This window comes from Parasteatoda tepidariorum, chromosome 1 (genome assembly GCF_982258835.1).
Source record: "Parasteatoda tepidariorum strain Cologne lab strain chromosome 1, Ptep-v5.0, whole genome shotgun sequence".
Classification (NCBI taxonomy): Eukaryota; Metazoa; Arthropoda; class Arachnida; order Araneae; family Theridiidae; genus Parasteatoda; species Parasteatoda tepidariorum.
In genome coordinates, this window is record NC_141755.1 from 90,921,121 (window position 1) to 90,949,114 (window position 27,994).

The following is a 27,994-nucleotide window of genomic DNA, read 5'->3' on the forward strand; positions in this document are numbered from 1 at the left end:
ACGGCTGCGTCGGCAGTGGGCTCTTGAGCACAGAGACTGGCGAGCTGATTGGCACCAAGTTGTCTTTTCAGATGAATCACGCTTCAATTTGTGGACCCATGGTGGCCGTGTTCGTGTTAGACGTTATGCCGGTCAACGCTGCCTTCCTGAGTGTATTATTGAACGACATAGTGGTCGAACACCCGGAGTTATGGTCTGGGGTGCGATTTCGTATCATGGACGATCCAATTTGATACGAATTGAGGGTAATCTCAATAGCAACAGATACGTCCGTGAAGTGCTACAGCCCGAAGTCGTTCCTTTCCTTCAAGGCATCCCAGGAGCTATCTTTCAGCAGGATAATGCACGCCCACATGTTGCGCGGACTGTTAGAGACTTCTGTTCAGCACAACGCATGCAACTTCTTCCTTGGCCTGCTTATTCGCCGGATATGTCGCCTATTGAGCACGTGTGGGATATGGTTGGTCGGCGTCTCACTCGTGATCCGCGTCCTGCAGTTTCCAAAGACGAACTTTGGTTGCGCATACAAGCGATATGGAATTCTCTTCCTCAAGCAGATATTCAACATCTGTTTGACTCCATGCCACGTCGTATAGCAGCACTTATTGCAGCGCGTGGTGGCTGCACCAAATACTGATTTCGGACGCTTAATTTGTTTCTTTTGTTTTGAAAATTTCATCATTTATTTGTATCAGTACAAGTCGTTTCTGCATTAAATTTCATTTGATTCTGATGATTCTTTCATGGTGTTGCATTTTCTACAAACAGCAGTTTATGTTAGTTGTCATTTTTTTGCGGACAATTTTCGAAAAAAATCTATATGGGTTTAAAATACTTTTCTCGTTAATAAAAACTTAATTTCTTCGTTTCTGTGAAATTTAACATAACAACGGCGCAAAAAAGTTTATTTATTAGGTTTTGCATCCAAGAAAATATTTATTCAAATACAAAAATAATCGTGTTTGTTGCTCTTTTTCATTTCATTTTTTTGTACTTTGCGAATATAATTTGAATGTGCGTATCAGAAATTTTCTCAAGAGAATTCTCCGATTTAACTTTTTAAATCCACTCATTTTGGACGAAAATATTTACACACACACTTGTAAATTTTAAATTTAAAATGTAAATATCCATTATCTGGTAGTTGCAGCAGATAAACCTCAGTTTTCTCACTGAACATTTTGTGTGCTACTATGTAAGTTTTAATATGAACCTTTTTAAAGTTTTATATCTTAACAATTAGATATCTGTTGCACATTAATTGTTTAATACATAGGTGCACATTAAAGTTATTGTAGCCCGAGTTTTTACTATTTATTTAATATTTTTAGAAATATTATTAATAACAATGAAATATATTTAAAAATCTACTTTTTATTTTAATTTGTAATTCAATACTTTTGTTTTGTACAACTTGGTAAAAATCTGACAGTAATATTTAATGTTCCTTCAAACATAAAAGAGTCCTACATAAAATTTTGATAAAGTTGCGGCCCGCCATTTGATTTGTGTTTTTAATTGTGGCCCCCGGCCTCATGTAAGTTGGAAACCCCTACCTTAGATTATAACTAAGCAATTTAACTAGTCAAAGATACAAGATACAATTATTTTCTAAACATAAGCAAAATTTATTGTCTATCGCAATTTCGACCAATTTTCGATGTTAATTGTCTTACATGCACAGAACTGTAAATGACATATTCAAACGATGGAGAGTTAATTTCAAATGTCGTATAGGATGTTTTTTCTAAATCGTACCACTTTTCACAATGCAATTTTTATCTGTCACACATCAGTGATAGTTTACTTTACTTTACTGTTACAATCTTACACAGATTGCTCTAAAATTACATTGAAAGCTTGTAAACCTGATTATTTTAAATGAAAACTTAACGCAAAGTACACAGAGATTTGTTTCTTCTGACTTCATGTCAAACTCCATGTCAAAAAGACCTCCGAATAAACTCCCCAGAGCATTTTGTATGCAATGTTTCTTTGGAAATCTATGCAGGCAACTCTTCTCTTTTAAAAGTTACTGTCATCCGTCGCTGTCAACTTCGCTGTTTCTGGAAATACTCGTTTCGCCAAGGCAAAAAAATAAACAAAGAAAGAAAGAAATTAAAAAATAAAAATGAACAAAAATTTTAGAAAAATGGTTGAAAAAATATAAAATTTAGAGAGTTGTGAGAACCGTTTTCAAGAAACAATCTGATATAAAACTATTATTAATGTGATCACCTTTTGAGTTTTATCAAAGTTGAAATTCTTTTTTTATAAAACTCAAAAGGTTATAGGATTTATATTGACTCATAAAAAGTAATTAAATTAACTTATTACCTGAAATTAATATGATTTTTAAGACTATTTTATTGGGTGAGAAGGCAGGTGATATTTTCAAAATTTTACAAACTGTAAAGAATTGACCATAAATTTGAACTTCGGTAACCGATTTTAAAAAATTCTGTATGAATAACGACAAATAAATTCGATGAGATATGATCAAATGAAGTAGCAAATAACGAGAAACCCCCCCTCCCAGTGCTGATCTTTGATCTCGGCCCTACGATAACCTTTACTGTTACCCACATTTATAGAAACAAAGCCATGGGAATTTTTTTCTATATTTTGCAGTTATCAGCTAGTGTACGCGCAAATCATATGTTTAACGTATATGCACACATAGATTCATGTATACATCCGTAGATGTTTATACACATATGCAGATTTGTGCACACAAGTGCGAATCCAATGATGTTGTTGTTGTTGTTCATTTACGTCGCACTGGAGCTGCACAATGGACTATCGGCGACAGTTTGGGAAACATCCTTGAAGATAATCCGAAGACATGCCATCACAATTTTGAACCTTTGCAGAGGGGATGGCACCCCTGTTTCGGTAGCCCGACGACCGGCACGCGAAGTCGAGCACTTTACGGTAGAACAGTTTAACGAGGACCAATACCGCACAACCTCGGTCCCTACGCAGACTGATCCAAGTGGTCACCCACCCTGACACTGACCGTAGTCAGTGAGGCTTGACTTTGGTGATCTGCTGGGAACCGTGTCTTAACGATCAGTCCACTGCGGGACGCGAAGCCAATGAATACGGATTCGAATCCTGCTCAAGGCATGGATCTTTCCCTTTGTGTGTAGTACTGTGTGATGTGTGAATGTGGCCCAACCTATGAATGGGTACTTGTGACAGTGTGGCTCAGGGTAATGTTGCTCCTCGCCTCCATGACTTTGGTCCAGGCAACGCAAATGAACACATCCGGCATCTTCCATGTTAAAGAACGATAAGTTCAGTGACTACCTCTTTAAAGTGTGGTCTCCTTAATGTTAATTTTACTTTTTGCATATTTTGTTATATCTGAAGCACTTTCTAATCGAATTTAAAGACTTTTGCCCACAATTATAAAATTCTTTTACTTAAAGATAATTCCATGCAAGAAATAACCTTTCTAAAATATTTTCTATTTTTCATTATTTTTATTTAATAATGGTTGAAAAAATTTTGAAATGTAAGGTAGACAATATTTTCCATCATTTAAAAGAATATAATTTTACACGGCAAGATGTTAAAATTTTAGCAAAATTGTTTGAATTGCTCGTGAGAAATTGAATTTCCAAAAAGTCAGATGTTTAAAATCCCTCAGATCCCTTAAAGATAGTTCCCTCAGATACCCTTTATATACGCTCCACTGCAATGTACTATCACTTGCTTTCTGTAATTGATCATTTCACGTTGACATCAAACCTCTGGGGGTACTGGATTGGAGCAACACTTCCTAGAAAGAACAGGCCTCAGCACGGGTTACCATAAATATCCCTTAGTAGTACAAATGTAATGACATATTTTGCATTTTCAACCACTGCGCAGCCTAGTACCCCTAACGCAATGACATCTTTCTTATTTTTCGTCCATTGCGCAGTTAACTTCATCACATCGGACTACTAAATTGATCCGTGCTGAGGCCTTTCTACTTCTAGGAGGTGTTGATTGGAGACCGATCGTTCAGGTCAAAATTACAATCTGTGGATGTATGAATGGATGTATGAATGGATCCGCCTTATAAAACAGATGTGACATATGTTGTGGCAGAAGTCGAATTCTTGGCCATAGATGGCGCCACTGAAAAACAAGAATCGCACATTCTGCCTTAAATTTGCTCGGTTTCTTCCAAGTAGGCTTGCCGTGTGGCAAATGGCATTAGAACCAACCAACCAACCAACGTTGACATCGAAGCAGGGGGAAGTCACATAAATATGGTTGGGCAGTGTAATAGATAGCATAGCTTAGTTAATAAAGTACAAAATTTAAATAAAATACAAAAGTTAAAAGTTAAAGTAAAAAGTTAAATAAAGTACAAAAGACGTTAAAATAAAAAAATTCAGTTTTAGACAAGACTAAGGCGGAAAATTTAGCAAAATGTTAAATAATGAACAGCGTAGGCAGATTCATGGTACATCGAACGCTGATGAGCTTATGCTGACAATCAAAACGATGAGCCAGTAGAATAAAAATTAAAAAAAAACGAAAATACAAAAGCAAATATTTATTTAAAATAAGTTATTATAATTCTATTACTTGTTACGTAAAAGCAAGAACAGATCAACAAAAAAATAAATCAATGCAATAAAGGTAACTTTTATGCATCTAAAATACAATCGAATGAAGTTTTCTAATTCAAATCACTACACGAATTTTAAACAAATTTGCATTTCACAATAAGACGTTACTCCGAGTCCCTGTATTTTAATCTCGCTCGTAGATGTGTTTAAAAAAAAAGATGTGTTGGGCTCTCAATTGGGAAAACTAGCACCATATATCTAAATCCAAAGGTTTTCAATTTACTGTTCTTTTGTTACTTGAGTGAATTTCTTATTAAAGGTAAACAATAGAGAATGTATATTCTCTAGAGAATTTGCACAAAGTGAGAAATTTAAAGACGGATTTCCGTTTTATTCATTTATGTACATAAACAGCAGCATTTTCTTCCAACTTCTATGAGCTTCTTTTTTATTTTATTTTAAACCGCCTGTTTGAATTTTGAATTTAGATTTTTGTAGACGCTTTAGATTTTTTTCCTGAGATTTAAAAACTAAGCTTCTATTCAGTTTAGTTTTAGTAGAATATTGTTTTTGGTATTGAAATTTAGTGAATATGAGGCGACAAAATAAAGAATATTCTAAACAATAGTTTAGAAGTTTTGGGGGAATTTATTTAGATGAATTGAAAATTTATGAAAAGTAATTAACATATTTTTCTCATAAGATCATTTTCCATTGTCTGAAAATGTCATATTTTGGGATTTAAGAACAATAACTGTTATTTATAAAAATATTGTTTCTGCATCAAATTTGTGCATAGCTGGAAATGAAAAATTTACTTATTAATAATTTTTCTTTACTACTAAGCAAAATTCATTTAATAATTATTAAATTGTTTTGCAAAATATTAAGTATTTAGTTTTACGCCAGAGACACAATATCAGTTAAGGATATGAAGGGCTTGGTGCAATAGTTATAGAAGCTACATTTTAATAAGTTTTTTAGAAGTAAACAATTTGTAAAATTATTCACCAAATATTTATAAAGTCAGAGACTCAATATTACCGTCATTCGGGGCTACTTTGTGCAGGATTTCGCAGTTTTTGAACTTTGACATGTAAAAAAACTATGTTAATTCAAACTTTAGTAAAATTTATCGATATTATATTCATAACTGGACTAAGACGAGTGAATTTGATCAATATTGGCATTATTTGTATGTACTATTTACGAATAATAAGTCAAAACATACCTTGCACAAAGTAGCCCCCAAATGGGGCTACTTTGTGCAGCGATAGGAATTCAGTTTAATAATCATATTTTTAGTAACATATTGATATAAAATTGTTAAAAAAGTTAATTGTTGACATTTTTAATAACAAAATCATCAAGATATGTAAAGATATTAGTTTGAAAATAATTTTCAGCGTCAAAAAACCATTTTTTATAAAGAATTTTTTGTTAAAAAGAATGTTTGTTTCAAAACATTTGAGTTTAAACAAAAGGAAACCATATACAATTTTGAACATTGAAATGGATGAAATTTTAAAAATAATAATTATTACATATTCATTAACATTTATAATATTGTTAAATTTGAACATAACATCCTTGAATGAACATGACAGAACTTGCTCTTCAGTTTCTGTCAAAATCACCTGATGTCCTACAAAATATATTTTTATGTGTTAGATCGTTTGATTAATTCATTAGAAAAATTTTTGTAGAAGAAAAATAATAGTTTAAAAGGAAGTTTCACGTGTTTCTTGTGAATTTTATTAGAGATAGTATTTCTGTGGATTTTGTACTTCCGAGAAGCTTCTGCAATCGACATACCACCAGCAACTGCTTGCAAACATTGTTGCAGCTTTTTTAAAGTGTAATCACGGTAGTTTCTCGTTCCAGGTATTTTTTTATGACGTCTGACCATTTTTCTGTCGAAAAAAAAAAACGAATGACACTTTGCACAAAGTAGCCCCAAAGTGCATTTTTTTTATTTTCAATTTATTTGTTATTAATTTTCAAATTTTTTTCAACGCTAACATGATTTAATTGTTTATTAATATATGAATAAAAAATTTTGCACTTACGACAATTGTTTTATCAACGTCTTTGCATTTCACAGCTAAAGTTTCCACGCACACTTTTCGACATCCGGTGTCCTCGGAAAGTTGTTGACATTGGATGAACGAAACACACTCTGAGATTGTTTTAAAATTCGAAAAAATGTTTGTAGTAATAGAAGAGACTTCTATCCTCAAATTCCACACATTTTTAACGTGAAATAAACATAATACTGAATAGCAGCACTTGAAAAATGCCAAATTCGAATTTGCACAAAGTAGCCCCCGCTGCGCCGACGGTACTTAAAAATATGAAGGGAAGGGATTGAGGCAATATTATAGTAGGCCACATTTTAATATATTTTTTTCAGCAGTAAACAATTTGTAAAATTATTCGCAAAATATTTAATTTCTTGGCAGAGATTCAATATCACTTTAAAATATGATGGGATTTGGGGAATATTATAGTAGGCCACATTTTCATATATATTTTTTAGTAGATTCTTACTAAAGCTACTATGACATTTTAAGGGCTCTGTTAAAAAAATTCTGCAATTTTCGATAAACTAGGTCAAAAATTTTTTTGGCTAATAAGGAACTATTTTTATTACACCTTTTAGGTCCATAGATTTAATCTCACTTTAATAAATGGATTTAGAATAATCCAATGTTGTACGATGAACAAAACTTATTTGAAAACAAACCTTAAATAAGCTGTTTTAAGGTACCCGTGACAACCAACTTTTAGCCAATTTTGACTGAAATATAATTTTTCTATTTTTTATACAAAATAAAACTATGAACTTTTTTCTTTCCAAATGTGTTGGCAAGCAAAAATTTTTAAAAAAACATTCCGCAACTTTTCTTTTCTTTCTAATTTTTTTTAAAGAAAAAAAATCTGATTATGGAATTATAAAATGAAGAACTTAAGAAAGCATTAGGTTCAACATTTTTTTAAACTCATTATTGCTTAATTTTTTCCAATTCTTCAACAAAATATTGTACTGTGTGCTAAAAGGAAAAAAAATTCGAAACATTTTGGATACCTTTTATTTAAAGGATCCGATTTTCACGTACTATACAGATAGAATTCAAACGATTGACCTCAAATATATTAATTAATTTATACAGACGACATTTTAAGTTAATGTACTTTCACAAAATGTTCTTTCTCTGAATAAACATACTCTTTTTTTGACGGACTTGGATTTCTTATAGATAGATTGTAATAATATTCAAAATATAGAAAATAACCGTATTTTTGGTACACAGTGCGGTAAGGAGAACACTCCTAACTTTGGGCCCCTTAATGTTTTTTATTTTTTGCATATTTCTCTGTTGATAAAAATAGTTTTTAATATTTTTTTATTGTTTTTCATACATTTGTTTCATAATAAAAAATGTTGAATTGTAAGGTAATTTTTACAAAATTTGAAAGAATTAATTTTATATTATTCGACAGCTTTCGTTCAATCTTTTCAATTTTCCATATCGAATTACATGCTTTAAATTTACGCAATAACTGTGGACCTTAAAATTAAAAAAAGTTTTTCCCAAAATTATTAACTAAAATAATAAGTAATTATTAAAAATTCTTTTTTTTTGCATGGAATTATCTTTGATAAAACGAATTTTATAATTGCATGCAAATAATTTTCAATTCGCTTAAAAACTTCTCAAAATATACAGCGAGATACTCAAATAGTAAAATTAAGATTGAAATTTCTAAACTCTTGACAGCTCTCCCGACCAAACTATTAAGGATACAATTTCGAGATTACGGCTACTCCTTACATTTTGAAAGTTAAGTAAGACAGAAGCTCTGGTATAGCTATGTCTCTCTACTAAAATACAAGGTCAGGATAGCCTGGTCGGTAGGGCGCTGGGCCCATGTCCGAGAGTTCGTGGGTTCGAACCCCACCGGCCGAAGACTCCCCGTGTAGCAAAGTGACTGATGCACGTTAAATCTGTCGAGTTGCATAAGTCCTCCATGTTCCCATAACAAATCAAAACCTCTGGGGGTACTGGATTGGAGATCGATCGTTCTCTAATTCAGGTCAAAATTACGATCTGTGGATGAATGAATGGATGTATGAATGGGTCCGCCCTATAAACGGGTGCGACGTATGGTGTGGTATGGCGCCACTGAAAAACAAGAAACTCACACTCTGCCTTGAAAATTGCTCGGTTTCACCAAGCAGGCTTGCTAGTATGGCAAATCGCATTAGAAACAACAACAACGACAGCAACTAAAATACATTTCAGTCAATAAACATAACATATCTGTTTCATTTATTGTAATCCTGATATTTAAAAGAAAGAACGACTAACTATATATATATAGATATAATGTAAAAACGCATAAAGTATATTGTGTTTTTAAGTTGGAACATATAGTTACAACTAATATTGTTATTTGTAACATAATACTTAACATTTATTGTTTTTAAATAACTAAAGATCTCTGTCGTCTGCACGCTATTACCTGTCAATTTCGATTTTTTTTTCAAGACGTTTTAATACCCTCAGATATAAGAGTAATAAGGGTAAAAGGAATATTAATTTTCTTTAAATTGAATTTTCGAAAAACTAATAAAATAAATTTTTCAACTATTCCGAATCTCAATTCATTCGAAATTGATATCAATTTCTACGTGAAGTTCATCATTTATTAGTTGAACTAAACCGACCGGCGCATAAGAGAAAAAAAACTAACTCCAAAAAACTCCAAAAACTAACTTTTAGATAACACGAAAACTAATGAACATAAACAAGAGATTTCCTAATCAGAATGTTTTTAAACACTTCTCTGAAATATTCAAAACTTCATATTTTTTCATCTGAAAGTTTAAAGGGAGAATTTCACGAACTATGATTAAGGGAAGTAGTTTAGAGAAAAAAAACTGGGGGATGACATTTATGGCCGCAATTTTTTTTTTAATGAAGAGAAATAATTGATTATTTCTTTTCCAAGTAAAAAAATTTGAATTACATATTTTCGGAACATTCTTAATATTATCCTATGTTCATGAGTTGTAGAAAGTTGTATGCTCTCTTAAAGTATCTAATTTTAAAACTCTGTATGTACTAGTCAAATAGAAATATAAAGAGTTTCCACTCTGATGTTAAAGCTTATAAAAAAAACGATACTTTTTTTTCCTAAGGAAATAAAAATGGCTAATGGTTTTAGCGCCACCTTACGGCAAAAAGCTTACCGATTAATTAGATTGATGCATTTATCGTTTTCTTTTATCATTTTTAATTGAATTTTTGAAGTTCTTTGTAATCGTTTGGTTATTTGTTTTATTTTAGTTCCATGGAATGCTTTGATGTTAATTCTTTTAAAATGTGGTGAGATAATGAAGACAAAAGTACATTTTACAAAGTAAGTTGCGATTTATTTTAAATATTATATTATCTATGAATTTTTATTGTTTTGAAATTCATTTTAATGTTGAATAAAATACATATTTATATGGATAAAATACGGATGGCAAGCTACATTGCTATTTTAAACTGAAGAATAAACTCCGAAATGTAGATTTTTCCTTTCTCTGTTTATAGTAGAATGCAATATATGACAGAATAAAAAAAAACCAGATTAAATAAGAGTAAAACGAGAATCTTTTCTTTTTGTATAGTAAAACTAAAATCTAAAATAAAATATTTGAAACTTTTTAGAACTTTTATGTTTCTATACAAATGCACAATACAAAACATTAATACAATATCAGGCAGATCTATTTTGATTCAATAATTTTTACCAGAATGAAGTTAGAAAAAGCAATAAACAACACTTATAAAAAAATTATCATATTGAGAACAGTTTTTAATTCCTTCATGCTATAAATATAATCATCGTTAATCATGTAATCTTTCAGAAATAAGCAAAAATATAACAAAGACATTAAATTATTGTCGTATATTGTCAACTATTCAAATCTAATGTATCAACCAACTGTTTCCTCTAAGTGTTTCTGGAGGGCAAAGAGGTCCGCTGGGCTTAGAGAAACTTTTACAAAAGAGTCATGACGTCAGGAGAGGATTGTTCTTAAGAATTATAGTTAGACTGTAAGCACAATTTTCAGATTTCCCGCAATCGTACTGTGGGCCAGAAGACCATCATCTTTGGCCAAAAGTCAAAAATTAAATTTTCAGTTAAAATATATGTAGGCAGTTTTAATATAGCCCAAATTAAGTATTTATAATCATTCCAAACATTATAATTTACTTTTTGAACCGACGAGAGTACAATGAAATGAGAAATATGTTTAAAAATTTTTTTTAAATGTAACTTTAAATTTTTTTTTCCAGAAATATATATAGGAATTTCACATTACTGTTACATTTTTATCAGAGTAATTAGTCTGAAATTATAGTACAATTTTTCAATTTGTTGGATTAGTTAATACTCTTGACAAACTTATAGCTTATATCTTATCATTTGACATTTTACAATGTTTGAATGACTTTCGAAACTTAGTTCCAAAAAGTTCCACTAGGTAATTAGCTAAACTTTTTTTTGTTGTCTTCTTTGATGTTTCTTTTTTCAAAAAACCTGCCCCATTTTGCCCGTATTGCAAAGGTGCACTAAATATACCGAAAAACAAAAATTATGTTTTTGAAGTTATACTTCTTATGCGACTTCCAACAAGGTTGCGTTAAACGTTTAACGCTACATTTTTATTGGCCGGGAAATCACGTGGTAGGATCCAGTTTTCCCTCATTCATTTCCATATTGTTTTGGTTCTCACTAGCATAAAAATAATAAAAGTCATAAAAGTATTCGCGATCGCAACGCTCGAGTACGCCGTCTAGCGGGAGCCTGTAAATATCGGACATTAATTTATCACGTTTTCATTTAGTTCCATCAAAGTCATTGACTGAATCAGACGCCATTTTTTAGCAGCAAATAGGAAACAAAATTTCCCTAAGGAAAAGGCCGAAGAACTTGAAAAAAATCTCCAGAATATTAGTAAATCTTCCAGGAACAGAACACGCCAAACATTTGAAGAAAAATTCCTCAATAATTTTTAATTTCTATTATCAACAAACTTGCAACTGATGACTTCCGATTTCGGATACTGTTACAGATGTGTGTATTAAGGTAAAATGCATTTCTTCTGTCTTCAATTCATTACGAATTAAAGTGAAGTCAACATTGCTTTCGTCATTCCAGTGAATAAATATGAATTCAGAACATACAGAATTGTAATAGTTATAACATATTCTTCTTCGTTATAGAATAGTATATATTTCTGTATCCATATAATTCGGAAAACAACAATAAAAAATTACTTGAATTAAAAAGTTACTTGAAATAGTGCCATTTGTGCTGATTCTTAATTAATTTTAATCGCTTTCTTGGTAAGTATTTTTTAGTTTTGAAAGAATAAGTTCAACTAGAATTCAGCTATTATGTTTTTAGCTACATATTCAATTTCATATCTATTATAAAATTTTGCTGTGTAGTATGTTATCTAAAAGTAATGAAGGGATAAATTATGTATCTATTATTTGAGAATAAAGTTTTCAAACAAGGAACTTATCATTTTGGAATTCTCCGGGAATTATAAATCAGGTAAGTGCAATGATTTTTACAATAAAAAATTTGACTGTAAATATTTTTTTTTCATTTGATGATGGTTCTCTACAGAATGGTTTTTTACGTCTGATTAAGAACTATAAGAATAATAAAAAAAGAAACAATATGAAAGTTTTTATTTCAATGTAAAGAATTCTTGAAATCGTTTTTTTATCCTAAGAATTCTTTATTTTCCGTTTTTTAGTTTATAATTTTTTGATAAAAATTGTTCTCAAAATACTTTTTTTAAAAAATTAAATGGTATAACATAATGTGTTAATGTATACTTCTTGTATATTCCAATGTTTGAAGTAATATGATTCAGAAAAGTATGGAATAAAAATTCGGTACTTACTTATTAACGCCACCGCCGCTACAGATTTGGCGGTTTTTAAGTGCCGCTAATCTACACTTAAAATTTTTGCGATAATTCATAAAATAAAACACTTTATTTAAAATCAAAATAGTCAATCGGATTTCGGTGGAAAATGAGCCGATATAGAGTTTAGCAAAGATTCAAAACAATCATATCGCCATATGAACTCTGATAAATAAGATTCCAAATGAAATAACATTTCCAAAACGTACGTTTACCAAGATAAAGTTTTATGTTGTGGGAATTGGTACATTTTCGTTTTTTCGGTAAAATATTTCCCTCCTAAAAAAATACAATTGCATCTTGTTTTGTTTTTGGCAAATCCCAAAGACGAATTTTTGTAGCACTAAAAATGGCGACAAAAAAGAATTGTTCATTTGTTTTTGTTTCGTCAGCATTCTTTATTTTACGTTTCTTAGTTTCTAAATAATGATTTTTATTGAAACTTGAAATTTTTTGATAAAAATTGTTGTCAAAAAACTTTGTTTACAAAATTAAATTTCATAAAATTGTGAGGCTTATGTATACTTTTTGTTCATTTTAATTTTTGAAGTAATACGATTCTTAAAACTATAGAATGTAAAGTTTAAATGGGCCTTTCATGTTATATCATTAAATTTAGTAATACTATTTCTCGGGCATTAGGTTTTAACTCTTATAAGAATATACATATTTTTTTCTGTTAATGTACAAATATTTTTCCGATGTGTTTTGGATATTCCTTCTTTAAAAAAAAAAGAGATACCATTTTGTTTTCGTTTGCATAAGAAAGAATATCAAGCATTTTTCTTTTTTAAATTTAATTAGTCACAATAAAGAAGGAACGTTGCAATGCTACATGCTACATTAACGACGTCTCTAGAGTAACTGAATGACGGTTCATGTAGAAATCGCAGGTATGCGTCTCATACAACAACGCCCCCTATAGTTCGTTGCGATCGCGAATTGTTTTTCTATAAATATTTTTTTTAGTTTGATTTGATACACATATAATTTAATAGGATAGTATTTTTTATTTTCAAATTTAGTGGATAACAATTATAAAAAATTAGTGAAAACAATCCCACGGACAATGCGATGGATTTAAGGTTATGTCAAGGTACGTCTCTTGTGAATATTAATTGATTGTTAGGTTTTCTCTTTTGAAATTACATTATGGCGCATTCACATACATTATTAATACAAATACATTTTCCATGGCGAGACGATGAGGCAACCACAAGCACTTCCACTGGTTCAAGAGGTCCACGAGGGAAAAATGCACAATATTACCGTTATTACAGAGCACGGAAGCGAGCGGAGCAGGAAAAAGAGTCGTTGAATAGAACTAGTGATTCTTCTACGACTACTGATTCTTCTACAATTAACGTCGCAGGTTACGAAGTTTAACTTCTTCCGCGCTGAGGGACTCCACGCCTATTTTTTTTTCCTCGTTTTTTTCTCGTTATTTTGTAATTAATTCGCGTTATTTTGTAATATTACTTCGGAAATATAATTTTCTTTTCATTTTTAACATAAAATTACGAAAATTATTATATTTTCATTGCTATATTTAATTATTTAAGCGTACTATATTATTTTTATTTTTATTTTTGCTCGCCATATTTCAGCCGCCATTTTGTTTTTTTAGGTATTTTTAGTGTATTTCATAATTTCAGCTATGAATTTAATTTACATGCACATAAAAAACCCTAAATAAAAACCTCCAAATTTTGAATTTTTTTTTATCGAAATACTACTTTTGGCCACGAAACCTATGCTGGCGTGTGTGAATAGTAAAAAAGGAAGAAAATAGTTTTATTTCAAACTTATTCGAGAGTTATCAAGCAAAACTGACCCTTTCTTGCTTATAATGATTCAGTTTTTCATTGTCACCTGTCTGTGTCACACGGCCAAAACATAAGTGACAGTAAAATTGATTGTAGAAGCAGCCTTCAAATATGAGGCAGCATCGGTATCAAGAGACCCACTTATTTTTCTCGGCAAGTCTTAAAAATTTGCAACCATAATCCCGATTTGTGACAAATTACCCAGAATACTTCTATTCATATGAGTTAAACTGTTCCTAAATGCAGTTGGTTTGTTCGGTAAAGATAGTTGATGATGCCTAAGTGCAAACCGCCTATAACTAGTGGGTTCTGAATCGCTTGGATAGCATCATGATCAAATGAGCAAAGACTTGTAGTTGACGTATCATTTCAATTTCTTAAGGAGATAACCGCTGTTCCCTTAAGGCTATTTAATTTTCCTTTTGAGGTTTAAAAGTCAGTTTTTAACGCAATTGGTACTAGTGGAAATTTTTCTCATAAATTCTCACAGAAGATATTATTTGATTTAAAAAAAACATGCAAATATGAAATGTAAATATGATATGTAAAGACTTGTAGTTGACGTTTCATTTCAATTTCTTGAGGAGATACCGCCGTTCCTTTAGGGCTATTTAACTTTTCCTTTGAGGTATGAAAGTCAGTTTTTAACGCAATTGGTACTAGTGGAAATTTTTCTCATAAATTCTCACAGAGGATATTATTCGATTTTAAAAAAAAACATGTAGATATGAAATGTAAATATGATATGTAAAGACTTGCAGTTGACGTTTCATTTCAATTTCCTGAGGAGATACCGCTGTTCCCTTAGGCCTATTTAACTTTCCTATTGAGGTTTAAAAGTCAGTTTTTAACGCAATTGGTACCAGTGGAAATTTTTCTCATAAATTCTCACAGAGGATATTATTCGATTAAAAAAAAAGCATGTAAATATGATATGTAAAGACTTGTAGTTGACGTTTCATTTCAATTTCTTGAGGAGATACCGCCGTTCCTTTAGGGCTATTTAACTTTCCTTTTGAGGTATGAAAGTCAGTTTTTAACGCAATTGGTACTAGTGGAAATTTTTCTCATAAATTCTCACAGAGGATATTATTCGATTTAAGAAAAAAGCATGTAGATATGAAATGTAAATATGATATGTAAAGACTTGCAGTTGACGTTTCATTTCAATTTCTTGAGGAGATACCGCTGTTGCCTTAGGCCTATTTAACTTTCCTATTGAGGTTTAAAAGTCAGTTTTTAACGCAATTGGTAGCAGTGGAAATTTTTCTCATAAATTCTCACAGAGGATATTATTCGATTTAAAAAAAAAAGCATGTAAATATGATATGTAAAGACTTGTAGTTGACATATCATTTCAATTTCTTGAGGAGATACTGCTGTTCCCTTAGGGCTATTTAACTTTCCTATTGAGGTTTAAAAGTCAGTTTTTAACGCAATTGGTACTAGTGGAAATTTTTCTCATAAATTCTCACAGAGGATATTATTCGATTTAACAAAAAGCATGTAAATATGATATGTAAAGACTTGTATTTGACGTTTCATTTCAATTTCTTGAGGAGATACCGCTGTTCCCTTAGGGCTATTGAGGTTTAAAAGTCAGTTTTTAACGCAATTGGTACTAGTGGAAATTTTTCTCATAAATTCTCACAGAGGATATTATTCGATTTAAAAAAAAGCATGTAAATATGAAATGTAAATATGATATGTAAAGACTTGTATTTGACGTTTCATTTCAATTTCTTGAGGAGATACCGCTGTTCCCTTAGGGCTATTTAACTTTCCTATTGAGGTTTAAAAAGTCAGTTTTTAACGCAATTGGTACTAGTGGAAATTTTTCTCATAAATTCTCACAGAAGATATTATTTGATTTAAAAAAAAGCAAGTAAATATAAAAAGCCCATGTTGTTTGACCACTTTTGCAGAGTATGAAATTTTGCTTTGAAAAAAATTTAAAAGCAATGTACTCTAGTATGTACTCTCTTTTAGTCCCTAATTTTAAAACTTTGTCTAAACTAGTGTTCTGTGATTACAATAGTGATAAAATTTAGTGATTATATGTATTAGTCCTAAAGTTACATTACCACTAGTACAATTTTTGTGCAACATTCTTATTATTTCCCTATATTTTTGAGATCGAGAAACGTGTATATTCCCTTAAAGTCTTCTAATTTTAAAACTTTTGATATTTCATTTCTACAGAAATATTGAACTCGATATGAAACATTCTTTTCTTGCGTGTTTCCCAGGAACTATTGTAGTGTAGAGAAATGAGATTTTTCGGGATACACATTCAGAAGATTTTTTTTGTTGTTGTATGTTTTCTTCGAAAGAATGAATTTCTTTCAGAGTTGGAGTACGAACTTAAGAGATACGAATGTTTTGGGGAAAAAAATGCTATACTCTATAGAAAATATTCGTTTCAAAAAATTAATGAAAAAAAAATAGTTATCAATATTCCGATATTTTTAGAAATTTCATTACTGTTAGATGTATTAGTTTTTGTAAAAAAATATATTCTTCAGATAGGCATATCGAATCGATTTTAGGAAAACAAAATCATTTACGGTATAGTTTTAGCATGCGATATCATTTAATATGTCTCATAACTGTTTATAAGCCATCTCGCGCATTTAAGTAATGTACTATAGCAAACATTTTAACATAATTAATTTGCATAATTAATGCTTTAATATAAAAATATCCTTTAGGATATATATCTTTACGGGATTGTTCTCAATAATATCGCTTATGTTCCACTTAAGAATGTTTTTCAGAATCTCGATACGAGATGAGATATATTATCTGTGTGCTACTACATAATATATTATAGAATATAAGGCATTTACCGCATACTTTGTTAATGTAACTTTGGCTACATTAAACAAACTCGATACGCTCTAAAACTCAGATTAAGGGAAGATGATAGATGTGCCCGCCTTCAAAATCTTGATGTGAGTTGAGATATGTTATGTGTGTTCTACTACATAATATACTATAATATATGAGGCATTTACCATATACTTTGTTTCTTGGTTATATTTGTCAGGATCCTGATTCCTCTCCCACGCATTTGATTGACCCCTTGACCTGAGGGTCAGAGGGTGAAGGACACTGGAGGTGTCGTCCCCTACATTGGGGGTGGAGCAAAGGACTGTTTCTTATGGGAAAGAGGATTTTTTAGAGATCAGATTAGCTTTGAACGCAGAAGAGTTGAGTTTCGAGTTGAACTATGCTAGAGAAAGCATGAGAGAGAAGGGAGCAGCAGCGCTCCGGAATATTATATTCTCCAATTCATGTATCATTTTGTAAATAATTCTATAATCAAGAATTTTATAATAAATAAGCTATAATGGAAATAATCCTTGGTCATCCTTATTGAGGAGTCTTTAAAAACGAACCAAGAGACAAAAGGTCTCACAAATGTCGCAGCCTGATAGGATGGAAGGAGGACTACTATGCTAAGGAAAAGAATCATCGCCGATGCCCACTATGAGAAATGCCCAGTAAAGAGAGTTGCCTTATGGAGTTTGTCTTGATAGAAGGATGCCTACGGAAATGCCTAGTGAAAAAGATTGCCTGAAGGAAAGGATGACGGCGGACTGACAACACCGACGGGAGTTGAAGAGACGGTACTGGAAAGGGACTATTATCGCCGGAGGCGATAGGCAGCCAGCGCTACCCCCCCGTGACCGGTGACCAAAGAGTGTGGGTTCAACATCGACTCTCTGACAAAGAGGACAATTGAAAAGATAATAAAGGGAGGTAAGCTTTATCTCATGCATGAAAAGATAAATTACACGCTCACATTTCTGGGTAGAAGTTTAACAAAAAGGGTAGTTAGTTAGGGGGATAAGTTTATTTTGTTTTGGTTTAAAGTCAACCTGATGTGTTACTTTATTTGAGCTTAAGGGATTGGCCAGTTAGCTATAGTATTGTTTGTAATTGATTTGATGTTTTTTTTTTAAAGTAGCCTAGTGGTTGATTTGTTAAGAGAGTAATTTTTTTATTGCTTTATTAAGAGTATGTATGAAAGAAGAAGAGTATTGATTTAATAACATGTAAAGAAGTGTAGGATTATTTAAAGATGGTGTTTTTATATGTCAATAGCGAGCTGAGTAAACAAGATTCTTGGTTTATTATTATTTAGTAGTGATTATTATTTATAATGCATTCTGTTAAAATAATTTTGGACCGAAAAAAAAAGGTCAAGGAAGGGGTTTGCTTTTGTTTAAATGATGAAATGGTTAATTATTATGACTGTAGAATCTATTAAATTTAAGAGTTTTAATTTTGGGGAAAGTAAAAGTGTATATTTTAGGTGTACCAAAAGAGTACGAAATTTTATTATTTTGCAATGAAAGTTGAAAAGAGTAACTTGTATTTATGTGTATTGAGAAGTAATGTTGAATATTGCAGGATACAAATTGTATTGTATATGTTATGTTTACATGTGAGATGTTAAATTTTATAATAGAATGTCGGGGTAGGAGTATAGGGGATCTGAATGTATGAGTAGGGGAGCTGATCGAGAGTGTCACTAAGTTTCCTTTTTTTTAATTTTATTGCTAAATAGCATTGTTTTTTTTTTGTGATTAGGGAATTAAGTTAATACTATCAGTATGAGTTTTATTTTTAAAGCAATAAAGGTAGATTTGGTAGTCCTAGCTGAGAAGCTTGGGATAACGGTTCCCGAGAACGCCACGGGTGCTAAGATAAGGGCATTGATCATCGGGAGTTCGGATTACGATGAGCAATTTACTAAAGATGTTTTAAGTGTGATTAAAGAGGATAGATTAGAAAAAGAGGAACGGGAAGATAGGGAACGGGAAGATAGGGAACGTGAAGATAGGGAACGTGAGCGACTAAAATTAACAGAAGATAGGGAACGGGAGAAACAAAAATTAAAAGAAGATAGGGAACGCGAGGATGAAATAAAGAGGCAAAAAGAGCACAGACGAAAATTAAGAGAAGGTGCGGAACGGGCGTTAAATAGAAGGATGCGTGAACTGGAATGGTTAAAACGAGAACGGGAATATGATTATGAGCGGATAAGAAGTACTATAGAAGGGATTGAGCTGATAACAAAAATTTTAATGAGTGACCAGGATGAGGAAAGTAAAACCCAGGATTGTAAACCCTTAGTCAATTTGAATAGATCGGTTGGATGTTTAGGCACCGTGGAATCAGCGGAGAGGCCGGAGTCCCGAAGGTTTGGTTTTGGATGTGGAGGAAAGGAGGTGAATGTGAAGGGTGGGGTGAGACAATTTCCTGAATGGAGTGGTCCGAATGTTAATAGAAAGGGTAAGTTTCCGCGTGAATCGCAAAGGAAAAATAGTACTAGCTCAGGAGAATGGTCCCCGAAATGTTATAAGTGTGGAGAGGTAGGACATTTAAAGAAGAGATGTCCGAAAATTACTAGATTTACTAGCTTGGGAGAATGGTCCCCGAAATGTTATAACTGTGGAGAGGTAGGACATTTAAAGAGGGGGTGTCCGAAAATTAATAGATTTAGGTTAGATCTGAAGAAAGATCAGGCTAAGCACGATTCCGTAGAACGCGTTAGTCACGAAAAGAGGGTGAAGAAAGACGAATCGGATTTGCGTAGAATCGAGGTGGTTGAGGAGAAGTCTTGTTTCTCAAAAATAATATACAATGCTCCTAAATTAAGCGTATCAAGGCAATCTTTAGATCCTGAAGAAAATTTTGAGATAGGGAGATGGATCTTTGTAAATTCAGAGATAGGCCCTGATGTAAGGGAAAAGCTCAGTAATGTTCCTAGTAACTGTGGGATAGGGGAAGGAATTGTAAACCCTAGTGAAAAAATCCCGGTAGTGGTCAAAAGTGAAAACGAGACGACGGTCATAAGGGATAGGGAGTTTAAATTAAAGGAGCATGTTTTGGAAAATGCAGGGGATGAACGGAGGGGAAAAGAGTGGGAGAAAAAGATGATCTGTTCTGAGGGAAAAGAACAAGAAGGGAACAAGGGGATTGAGACTAAGGACACTGACCTTGCTTGCGAGAATTCGAACGGGAGAGGAGTGCGAATCACTCCGGGGGGTCTCGAGGTGTTGGAGATGGAGTCAAACGGGGGAGGGGACGAAGATCCACCATGTATTTTAATGAATCCGGAGTGTGGGGAGAAAGTAGGGGGTGGAGATAAGGAATTACCCTTTTCTCATAGCCAAAGACTTAAAAAGGAGCAGATGCAGGGCTCGGAATTTGAAGGAATGTTAGAGGAAGTGAGGGAGGATTTTAAAGGCAAAGAGGTTTGTGGTCAGCGAGGGGTGGAAGTGAAGGTTAAAAGTCCAATTAACGCGTTGAAGATGGCGGATTTGTCCTGTGAGAAAAGAAAGGGAGATAGCGACGGCGCGATGGAATCTAAACTTATGTGGTTTGAGGGGAGACAAAAATTATTTAAGTATCCTAAGAAGGAGTTGTACACAGCTGCGAATGCGAACACTCCAGATATCAGCGTTAAAACCCGTAAGGTGCAGGGGAAAATAAGGATTTGTTTTCAGAAAGGGGGATCGGAAAGAAAAAGTAAAGCAAAAGAGTTAGCTAGTCACTTAAGAGGAAGTGGTATAGAAAGAGATATGTTCCAGGGGATTAGGTCAATGAACTTGAAAGAGTGGACATTTGGGCAATTTGGACGGTTAATTTTGTATGCTAATTATTATTATTTGTTAGGCAGGAACTTTGGACATGACTTTAAGGATTTTATTTTGATGGAATTTTATAAATGGATTTTGGCATGGATATTTTATTTTTGGCCTGATAAAAGTGATTTTAATGCTTTGATTGTAAAAATATTAGGTTCTTTTATGCTATGTTTTGATTTTGTATTTATTAGTTTGTCAAGTGTCCTTAGTGTAATTTTATGTTTAATAAGGTATAATACGGCCAATCTCTTTTGCGCACGGGAATGTGTGCGTGTTATTATTTTTTGGTGCAGGGATGGGCTTGCATTGTTTTTAGGTTTCACTTGTACGACCAGGAAAGAAGGTCGAACTAGATGAAACCGGGGGGGAGGTGTCAGGATCCTGATTCCTCTCCCACGCATTTGATTGACCCCTTGACCTGAGGGTCAGAGGGTGAAGGACACTGGAGGTGTCGTCCCCTACATTGGGGGTGGAGCAAAGGACTGTTTCTTATGGGAAAGAGGATTTTTTAGAGATCAGATTAGCTTTGAACGCAGAAGAGTTGAGTTTCGAGTTGAACTATGCTAGAGAAAGCATGAGAGAGAAGGGAGCAGCAGCGCTCCGGAATATTATATTCTCCAATTCATGTATCATTTTGTAAATAATTCTATAATCAAGAATTTTATAATAAATAAGCTATAATGGAAATAATCCTTGGTCATCCTTATTGAGGAGTCTTTAAAAACGAACCAAGAGACAAAAGGTCTCACAATATTGAACAAACTGATACTCTCTAAAATGTAGATTAAGGGAAAATGATGGATTCCATAAGTCAACCATTGCCTCACATTTTTGGAATCTAGGGTATAAATTTAATTTTGATAACGCCAAATCCCCCCCCCCTGCTACATCAACATGCTCTACCACTTCTGATTCCCTAGTAAACGACTTTAACACTTCCCCACCACCAATTGATAGCGTCTGAAAATGCATTCTATTCTGATTTACCTCTTTCGTCTTCAGTGTTTTTTTTTTAAATTTTATATTTCACCTCTATTTTATTTTCCATTTGTTCGTTGGCAACATTGCTTTTTCTTTTTCAAGCATTTTTTCTAATCTGTTTTGCTTTCCTTCGTAAAGTTTTGCTTTCCGTCTTTATAAGCACTCGAAAATTATATATTTTCATGATGGATTCTTTTATTTAGTCAGTTAATAAAGACTAGCATAGCATTTGCATTAATATTTTTGTGTTCTTAATACTCGTTCAAATATAAATAGATTTGATAAAGAAAAAAAAAGACGAATCTGAAGAATGTTTAAAGATTTGGAATTATTAATGCTAGTTAAATCAGAGTTACGTAATAAAATTTTTATAAATTTCTTTTGGAAAGCAGTGCACAAAACTCCCTAGATAACTTTTTATTTAATGATCGGATTTTCACGTACTAGGACTTAATTTTAATGGTTCAAGTTTATTATCTTAAATATGATAGACGATATTTTAAGTTTCGAAATTGGACACAAAAACGTACTTTCTCTGAATATGTATACCTTTTTATCGGCATATTATGATTTTTGATCCCCAATGTATGGAAGTAGCGCAACCTGGGAAATATGGCCCCGAAAATTTGGCCAGAAGAGCGTTTAAAAGTTTTAATCTCTTAATGTTAATTTTATTTTTTGCGAACTCCATATTTCTAGAACTTTTTAAGCGAATTCAAAACTTTGTGCTCACGATTATAAAATTCGTTTATCCATAGATAATTCAAAACAAAAGATAACTTGAAACAAATTTATATATATATATATATATATATATATATATATATATATATATATATATATATATATATATATATATATATATATATATATATATATATATATATATATATATATATATATATATATATATATCTTATTTCCTTTAATAAAAGTCGAAAAAAATTAACTGCATGGTATGCAAATGTTTACATCATTTTGAAGAATGTAATTTTAAATGGCAAAATACAAAAATTTGGTCGAAATCAGTCGAATAGCTCCTGAGAAATCGAATTTTAAAGAAATTGTGCATTTAAAATTTGATTTCTCTGATGCAATAGCAACCTACAGCAATAACTAACTACAGACCGATTTCGCACAAATTTTGCATTTTGCCATGTAAGATTACATTCTTAAAAATGATGTAAATAATTGTATGCTTTACAATTCAAAATTTTTCGACTAGTATTAAATGAAATAATAAAAATAAATAAATAAATATTCATTAAAAGTTATTTTTTGAACTGAATTATTATATTTGGGTAAATTAATTTTTTAATTTTGTTCAAAAAATCAATTCAATTCGTCAAATCAATTCAATCATTTCCAATTCAATCATTTTCAATTCGCTAAAAAAAATTTGATATATGACAAACAATGACAAAAATATTATTAGCATTAAGGGGTCCAAACTTTGGATTATTCTCCAGATCAGACTATGAGGACCATATTTCCTAGATTGAGGCTAAAAATTCGAATCCATCATAAAAAAAAAATATGTTTATTCATGGAAAGTACGTTTTTTGTGTCTAATTTAGTAACTTAAATTATCGGCTACACAAATTAATTAGTTTATTTGAAGCCACTCTCTCGAACTGTTAACATTGAATCGTTGAAAGTGAAAATACTATCATTAGGATCAAAACTTGTTCAGGGAGGTCCGTTTATTTTCTTGCACAGTATACTTACACTTTCACTTTAACATACATTCACTTTAAATATAGTTTAAAAAATATGAAATATCGAAATTATACTTATAGATGTGTTTAATTTGTCTTTTTTAGATAATTTTGTCTATTTCGGCAAATTAATTAGTATATTTGAGGTCACTCTCACTGTTAACATTGAATCATTGAAAGTGAAAATACTATCATTAGGATCAAAAGTTGTTCAGAGTGGTCCGTTTATTTTCTTGCGCAGTATACATACACGCAGAGTCACTTTGAATATAGTTTAAAAAATATGAAATAACGAAATTATACTTATATAGATGTCTTTAGTTTGTCTTTTTTAGATAACTTTGTCTATTTCGGCAAATTAATTAGTATATTTGAGGTCACTCTCACTGTTAACATTGAATCATTGAAAGTGAAAATACTATCATTAGGATCAAAAGTTGTTCAGAGTGGTCCGTTTATTTTCTTGCGCAGTATACATACACGCAGAGTCACTTTGAATATAGTTTAAAAAATATGAAATAACGAAATTATACTTATATAGATGTCTTTAGTTTGTCTTTTTTAGATAATTTTGTCCATTTCGGCAAATTAATTAGTATATTTGAGGTCACTCTCACTGTTAACATTGAATCATTGAAAGTGAAAATACTATCATTAGGATCAAAAGTTGTTCAGAGTGGTCCGTTTATTTTCTTGCGCAGTATACATACACGCAGAGTCACTTTGAATATAGTTTAAAAAATATGAAATATCGAAATTATACTTATAGATGTGTTTAATTTGTCTTTTTTAGATAATTTTGTCTATTTCGGCAAATTAATTAGTATATTCGAGGTCACTCTCACTGTTAACATTGAATCATTGAAAGTGAAAATACTATCATTAGGATCAAAAGTTGTTCAGAGTGGTCCGTTTATTTTCTTGCGCAGTATACATACACGCAGAGTCACTTTGAATATAGTTTAAAAAATATGAAATAACGAAATTATACTTATATAGATGTCTTTAGTTTGTCTTTTTTAGATAATTTTGTCTATTTCGGCAAATTAATTAGTATATTTGAGGTCACTCTCACTGTTAACATTGAATCATTGAAAGTGAAAATACTATCATTAGGATCAAAAGTTGTTCAGAGTGGTCCGTTTATTTTCTTGCGCAGTATACATACACGCAGAGTCACTTTGAATATAGTTTAAAAAATATGAAATAACGAAATTATACTTATATAGATGTCTTCAGTTTGTCTTTTTTAGATAATTTTGTCTATTTCGGCAAATTAATTAGTATATTTGAGGTCAATCTCACTGTTAACATTGAATCATTGAAAGTGAAAATACTATCATTAGGATCAAAAGTTGTTCAGAGTGGTCCGTTTATTTTCTTGCGCAGTATACATACACGCAGAGTCACTTTGAATATAGTTTAAAAAATATGAAATAACAAAATTATACTTATATAGATGTCTTTAGTTTGTCTTTTTTAGATAATTTTGTCTATTTCGGCAAATTAATTAGTATATTTGAGGTCAATCTCACTGTTAACATTGAATCATTGAAAGTGAAAATACTATCATTAGGATCAAAAGTTGTTCAGAGTGGTCCGTTTATTTTCTTGCGCAGTATACATACACGCAGAGTCACTTTGAATATAGTTTAAAAAATATGAAATAACGAAATTATACTTATATAGATGTCTTCAGTTTGTCTTTTTTAGATAATTTTGTCTATTTCGGCAAATTAATTACTATATTTGAGGTCACTCTCACTGTTAACATTGAATCATTGAAAGTGAAAATACTATCATTAGGATCAAAAGTTGTTCAGAGTGGTCCGTTTATTTTCTTGCGCAGTATACATACACGCAGAGTCACTTTGAATATAGTTTAAAAAATATGAAATAACGAAATTATACTTATATAGATGTCTTTAGTTTGTCTTTTTTAAATAATTTTGCCTATTTAGGCAATTTTGGTAATTTCCTTTGGGATATTCGATTATGATAATTTTCATTATTTTGGTAATTTTAATTATTAAACGTGCAATTATTGAATAAATCGCAAGCTCTATGTCATCAACCTACACGAAATTAATTATCTCTAAGTTATTATAAGTTATTATTATTTATTAGTCCATTTCAATATTCAATACCTGATTTCAATTTGGTTTATTTTGATTTCAATAATTTTATTTACTCAGCAATTCTTCATTCTAAATATAGATTGGAGCATATAAAATAACGTAAATCTATCTCCAGAAGTAATTTCCCATTTTGATTTGGTAATTTGATTGGTTGATGTCGATTTCTATAATGTTCATTTTTCTGGTGATTTTAATTATCATATCATTAAAAGTGAGTAAATAATCAGCTCCTCATCATTTACATACACACATTTAAAAATACAAAAACATTTATACATACAACTTGGAAAATATGAAATAACTTAAAAATATCCATAGATGCTTATACATTTGCTTCTCAATTATTTATTTAATTCGATAATTTCCATTTCGAAATTCGATATCCGACTTCGATTTGGGATCATTTCGATTTTAATATTTTCGTTATTTTGGGTTTTTGGTTATTAAGTCATATAATTAAATATTGAGTAAATCGCAAGATTTATGTCATATCTAGTAAAATAGATCTTTTAATAGATATTCTTTTAAATATGGTTTGCCAAGAAAATTAATTATTGCGATGTATTTATTTGAGCACTGTGAAAAATGGATCACTTACTTCGTTTTTGACGAAAACGTTTGTTGGTATATGCTCCCAGTAAATATTTCGTCAAAATGACAGTTTATTTCCTCATTTCATTTTCGATCGTCTAGTCTTCATCCGAGTTTCGTCATTTGATTTAACAATCTCCCACAATATACCACGATAAAGTTTCGACATGAGGAAACATTTTCGTCAGATAGTTGCAAATAACGCAATTTTATGACGAAATAACTCTCCAACTTAACGAAAAACAAACTAATAAATAAAAACATTTTTCTATATTTAAAAGCATCGTATATATATCGAAGACGATTTGCAGAAGAGTGAAATGTACCATAGTATGGAATTATATAAAATTAATAAACTATATATTTAGTATAAGATTATTGAGAAATCCATACAGTACATGTTGTATAAGCTTTAAGAGTAAGCTTTCTTTAGTGATTGCTTGGGGGACTTAGATTTAAATTAAGCAAGAAGAAACAGAATGTCTCAGTGGACTTAATAAGTGCAGTCCAGTCTAATTTCAGTTTCACTCCAACTGAGGCTCATGGGAACAGAAGAATAATTCTAGAAAATCTCTCTTTGGACCTTCCAATCTATATTGTCTGCTAAGTCTGACAAAGGAAGCGGAGATTGGATCATTCATTAAGTTCCGATTTAATATTTCTCGGTTCAATTTGGAAGAGGTTGTTTGCGTCTCCAGGAGTTGAATAATCCTCATCTATTTCAAGAATTTTAATTTAAATGTGCTGTATCAGAATAAAGTGTATAAATGTATTGAAATGAGTAAATAATATTTTGCACGGAGTAAAAATTATTGATTTCAAAGAAGTAGTGAGTTGAAAAGCATATTTATGCCATTTATTATTTTTTTCGTACAAAATATAAGAGTTAAATAAAATAAAACCCAATTATGAAATTATGGTATTCTAATTTATAATTTGCAGAAAATTTAGAATTTTTAAATTTTTTTTTACTATTTATGCTTATTTAGAAATAAACTATTAACTAAAAAAATATGAAGCGATTAATGTTTCAAAAAGGTGAGGAGTGGGTTTTGCTTTAATTTTATAAAATGTATGAAACTTTTTAAAATATTCGTGATACTTTTATTTAAATACTTTTATTTTCTATGCTGTTCAGTTTCTATTGCGAAACGTAAGAAAGAATATAAAAATCCATAGAAAAAAAGTTCTTGAAATGTTGCAAATTTATTTCAAGGCTATTTCCATGCATTTCATGATGCAATTAAAATGTATAAATGCAACATGTAACAACTGTCTGACGTGTTTCACACACTATTCTGAATTTTAGGTATGTAGACTTGATATGTTCACTTTAATGTAAACCGAGGAAGACATTTGGCGTTACCTTTGAGAGTTGAATCTACTTATATGGTATAAATAATTGAAATTTAAAGGAATCACTTTTATTCTACAGTAGACAAAATATTAAAAGAAGGCATGATAAATTTTTAAGAAAATCATCGACACCATTTTAAATTTTT

At 31.2% G+C, this 27,994-nt stretch overlaps 1 protein-coding gene across 7 annotated transcripts in view; it reads left to right on the forward strand.

Annotated features, from left to right (window-relative positions):
- The window catches only part of LOC107448148 (G protein-coupled receptor dmsr-1), a 430,440-nt gene that overhangs the window by 183,643 nt on the left and 218,803 nt on the right, over positions 1-27,994 (forward strand). For all 7 annotated transcript variants that reach the window (XM_087168852.1, XM_087168851.1, XM_087168847.1 and 4 more), the window contains exon 3: positions 9,926-9,998. The gene's annotated coding sequence lies outside the window, so the exon portion shown is untranslated. The remainder of the gene's footprint in view (positions 1-9,925; positions 9,999-27,994) is intronic.